The sequence below is a fragment of the Colias croceus genome, chromosome Z (genome assembly GCF_905220415.1).
Source record: "Colias croceus chromosome Z, ilColCroc2.1".
NCBI classification, from domain to species: domain Eukaryota; kingdom Metazoa; phylum Arthropoda; class Insecta; order Lepidoptera; family Pieridae; genus Colias; species Colias croceus.
The window spans coordinates 3,579,017-3,584,694 of record NC_059568.1 but is presented as its reverse complement, the minus strand read 5'-3'; the positions used below and the strand labels follow the sequence as shown (position 1 = coordinate 3,584,694).

The following is a 5,678-nucleotide window of genomic DNA, read 5'->3' as shown; positions in this document are numbered from 1 at the left end:
CCCAAGGTACTAAATTTTAATAAAAAAGTTGTTTTTGTTATTTATATCTAAAAAGGAGCTTTTTTAACCTCCTCTGATCCATTGTCATCTATAAAGGACAATTCACAGAAAGTCTTGCGGCCCAAACTTTTTAATAAGGAAACATAATTTTCCACCCAGTGTCAATCATAAGGGACACTTTTGAATTTTGCGCTTAAATTCATAAATTCGCGACATTTCTTTTTGTCTTTGCTTTTTTTCTATTGGTCAGTTATATTCGAATAGGAAACAGAAGCCATATTGCCAATCTAACCAATTGTGTCACATCAAATCTCCGCCAAGTGTCATCATGAGCGCCCGCCGAAGGAATGGTGAGTATAGGTAAACCAGAATCTGATGGCAATTAGGGAGATCAAAATTTTGAGTGTGCAACCCTAGGTAAAATGGACTGAACGATCTTGATACTGCTTATTTTTTATTTTGTCCTCAATATCATTAGTCACATTACATAAGTGGACAATACTGTACTTAATAATGAGATATCCACATATTTACATGTATAATATACAATTATACATATTACTTTTATACAGGTAATGCATATTATTATTTACACATACCTATATTTGTATATTCATTACAAGTATGCCATGTGAAAATATCGATATAATGATAATGTAGATCAAAACTACTTATAATTTTTTTATAAAATAAAATAAAAATAAAATAAAATTATGTTTATTTTCGTAAGTATTAACAGATACACACATTATAAAATTGACTTGGACAGCTTGGACTTGACGAATAGCCGTATTGGAAACTCCTGTAATAAGTTTTCATAAAATTATATTCTAATCAACAAACAATATTATAGTTACCTACATATAATATTTTTTAATTTAAAGTATCAAAACGGGTAAGTCCAATTTACCAATTAAATCTTCAAAATTGAAAATTGTGATGTTTTTGACCCTTCTTCATCGAATGTTTTTCTATACACATTATAAACAACACCTCTTGCTTGTGATCGCAGCGGCTTTTTCGACATTTTCGAAGATTTTTTAGACAAAATCCTATAAATTATTCATCAACTGCAAAAAAGACAAATAATTTGACAACCAATTTGATAGTTGTCAAATAAGTTGCCACATAAAAATCTTTTATTTCTTAAATATAAATATGCCATCAGATTCTGGTAGACCTATATTAATCCGTTTTTTAATGAATAATCTTTGTGTTTTTAAACTTAAACCTTGTTTATATTTATTATGATTCGTATATTCGTTTATTTAATGACATTATTTTAGGCGTCCTTATTAAAAGCAAAGATTTACTAACAGTCAAAGTTAGTTGTCCATTATAATGGACATTGGGATGAACCTTTACTATGTCATAAATATTAATTACAGGGATTTTTCCAATGAAGCAATTATGTCCGGGCAAACCCCATCCCACAGGACTCAAAGCCTTTGTATTTGCCAATCCCAATGGACTAGTATGTGATTTACATATTTATCAAGGCGAAACTACATATCCGGATTACGCAGGAACTGAATTTGGCCTGGCCGAAAAAGCTGGATAATCTGGTCCCAGGCCATGTTCTCTACTTTGACCAATTTATTACGTCCCAAAGATATATATGAGCTTTATAACAGAGGTATTGGATGCACCAGCACGCTGAAGAAAGATGGAATCCCTCGCGATTGTCCCATTAAACAAGACTACGAACTCAAAGAAACGGGTAGAGGAAGTTCCCATGTTCTAGTAAAAGAAGACAATATATATAAATAAAATATAATATAATAAACCGATGCAGACTATGTCATTTTAATAAAACTTATTTCAAGTGCACTTCGTGCCAAATAATATATTTGTGCCTCACTAAAAACAAAACTTGTTATTTAGAGTTTCATCAGCAATAATTGCTGAAGGGTTTTTTTTTATTGTACTTGATTTTTATTTGTTACCTGTTTCTTCAGTATTACTTACTTAGAACTAGTTTTTATTTATTAGATTTAGCATTGCAGGGCATAAAAGAGAAGTTTACTTTTTATTTTAATATATGATACGAAGGTTTTTGTTTTTAGTTGATTTTAATTTGAATATGAAGAAGTATTGTTTTTGTTTACTGCTAGATATTTTTTTTGATATTTCTTATGCCCCTGCCTACATATTTTTGAAACAACTTTAAATATATTGTTATTTTTTCCATATTGAATGGTTTTCTTTTATCCCAAGTACCCAGTGGTAGATTTTTCGTTATGAGCCCAATGTCCTTCATAAAACCCAAACACAAATCAGCTGATTTTAAAGTATCAGCCCAATGTCCTTTAAAATGGACACCACAAATTGTAACAAACAAGCGTACCGATCGACTAAGTATCATGCCATTGTATCCCAAAAAATAATATAAAAATTCTAGTTTTCCTTTTTAATGAATAACGCCACACGAAAGTCGTGGGCGGCAAGCCTTAAAAATATGTTGTCCTTTTTGCTTGACACTGGGAGGAAACCAAATATTGCTATTTAGGTCTTGGGCCTGAGGAGGCTAATAGACAGAAATAAACATTAAATTTTTATAAGTTTTATGGACGCTGAATGTAATGCAAATGGGCAAATATTAAAAGTAAAATTAGGTATTTAAAATAAATAAATGAAACAACTACCTATGTACCAATTACAGAAAAACTTCTTTTTCGGTTGAAAATTGCTGGATCATGAGTATAATTCTTTATCTCTTACCTTGGGCAGTCTGGAAGAGATCGCTAGTAAGCGATAAGACCGCCTTATGTACATACCGCGTTAATCCATTTGGTATGATTGTAAATATTTTACTTGGTGTGGTACGTATATTAAATTGATAAATAATATGTACTATCCTACGATCTGTACCGCGATAGCCATAACGATAATAAGTTGTGAGTGCAATATTTACGTTTCAAAATTACATTTTTTATGGTACTAAAACGTAGGTAGATTCTCACGCACGCACGCTGATACGTGGTTGGCTGCCCCGTCTCTCATTCCTGAAAAATATATTCTCAAACTACCCAAGATTCTTCCAATGATTGTACCATACGTTGGACATTAACTTTAGTCAACAATTGACCACGCGCAAGGATACTAATTTCTACTACATCCTCACGCAAATCATCAATTTTTATGAATCTGTAAATAAAAAAATCAAAAGATATCTTTACCTAATTTTATTAAAAAGCTACTAACAAATAAAATTTTATCAAGAAGTAAAGTGACCTTCTTTGGGCGTGTTATACATAAAAATAGAATTTCATCATTTTCTTATTTTGTTTTAACTTCAATTCTAATTAAAAACATGAGTCTATAACTATATAATTATTATAAAGAATAAATATAAAAGCTACAACTTACCTTTTGTGGGAACGCAAGAAGGATTTTTTAAAATGTCAACAATGAACACAATCTCATATTACCAATATTAACTGTTAAATGGTGTCTTGTTTGACATCAAATAATAAACATCTACCCTCACTTCACATAAAATAAGCACCTGAAGTGGACTCTGGGAAGACATGGGTTAAAAAGATAAATAAATAAGTACAATTAAAAACCCCACCAACATCATATTATTTAAATTATAAATTTGCAAGAAGCGTTAATATTATGTAAATTGATTTGATTTTAATGAAATCTCAATAGATGGCGCTGTTTCAAATTTGTCTTTATACTATTTAATTCATTAAACTGTTTCTCTGCCCAAATTACGTAAATGACATAGTTTTTATTTTGTAAAGCTAGATAATTGCATGGCTTACTCGAAACCAACATTTAAACATGAGTCTTTAGATTGTACGCTGTCGTAGTACACGGAATATGTAAGAAAAATAAAGGTCCACAGCTCCTCCCCCGAACGTGATATCATGATAATATGTTTAAACTATCCTCACCCGACCTCTCAGGAACATTAATGCAAAATTTGAAGTTAATCTATGCAGTACTTTCTGAGATTAGCTCGGAAATACATACAGACAAACAGACAAACAGACAAACCGACAAACAGACAAACAGACAAACAGACAAAAATTCTAAAAACTATATTTTTGGCTTCTATATCGATTATAGATCATGGATTATGTATTCTTTTAAAAAAATATTTAATGTACAGTTTTGACTTTCCTACGATTTTATTATATGTATAGATAATAACTAAAAATAAAATGTTGTTTTATTTTATTTGCTGACCATACACTACTGCAAACGCAAAAATTTCTCCAAGCTAATTTACCTGTAACCTAACCCACCGCCTTATCCAAACCAAAAATTTCTGATTACGAATTTTCGGCATATTACAAAATGCTGACCGTTTGTAAACGGCCAAATATTACAATTTGCCTGCGACATTAATATCATTACAATATTTTTTTTGCCTACCCTATCGAAAAACTCTGTGCACGCCCCTGTACTAGAGTAAAGTAATAAATGGGTTATAGTTCATGTAATTTTTTACATGAGCACCTTTATTTTAAAACGAGGAGATTTCCCCATTTAGAGGGATTAACCTAAACATGTTTATGTTGGTAGGTATTATGTTAATAATTCTTATTCATAATTGACAACACTTAATTACTGTCCAACAATTGGTTTTTATGTAAATAAGCCGCAGTTCGCGACAAATAATTCAACACTTCAAAAAAATACTTAAGTAATCGAGTTTAAACTAACGATGAATGTTAAGTTTTACAATTATTTCATAGGAAATATTATATAATTTACAATACAAAATATTATATGAAAAGTAAATCGTTATAAACATTATTTCAAAATAAATAACATTCATTTCAAAAAGAAACTATGACATTATAATAATTATGATCACAGACTAATAATTATAATATACTACGGATATGATGCTTCTGATTGTCACCTTGGTGTTGATTTTTATGTCAATTTTTAAGACGTATTATTATTTATAATCTATTGAGATACTGTTACTATTTGCATTACTTACACATCTTTTTAATCAGCAATTATTTAAAAATCCGCAAATCATTTTACCGTATTAATTGAAAATAGGTCGTAATTATTGTTCTTGTATTTTCCACAGTATTTTCAGTATACGAGAGTAGCAACACTGCAAGCAATATTGCAAGAGAGATAGATAAATCTTTCAAAACAAAATCTTTTACTTTTATGTCTATTTATTCTTTTATTTTGTAATCTAAGATTGAAAATATTGAAAATATTGACATATTTGGGTTTAGTATCGATCCAGTGTTACTGGATACTAAACCCAAATATGTGATTAAAAAAATTTTTGTCTGTCTGTCTGTATGTGAAGACATCACGTGAAAACTAACGGTTCGATTTCGATGAAACTTATACCTTATTATCCTGGGAGTAAAATAGGATACTTTTTATCCTGGAAAAATACGCAGAAAAAAATTTATCTTAATTTTTGAGTTTTATCCATAGACGTTGTTCTGTAGAACCGCGAACACACGTTGCGTATTATTATAAGGCCTAGCCGTATTTGGGTTCAATAGATATTTATAAGATTTCATTGTCAGAGTTAGGTACTCAAAATGGAGAAATAAACCATCCACGCGAAGACCAACATCCGCGCGGACGGAGTCGCGGGCGGAAGCTAGTATAAAATAACTTCTTCCCGACCGATAGACAGTGAGGGTAGATTGAAAAAAATTAAATAGAAATGAGACATA

At 30.5% G+C, this 5,678-nt stretch overlaps 1 long non-coding RNA gene across 1 annotated transcript; it reads left to right on the top strand.

Annotated features, from left to right (window-relative positions):
• Positions 1-317: 317 nt before the first annotated feature.
• On the top strand, positions 318-1,790 carry LOC123705364. Its single transcript, XR_006753299.1, has 2 exons — positions 318-350; positions 1,389-1,790. It is a non-coding gene; the product is annotated as an uncharacterized LOC123705364 (long non-coding RNA).
• The last annotated feature ends 3,888 nt before the right edge of the window (positions 1,791-5,678 follow it).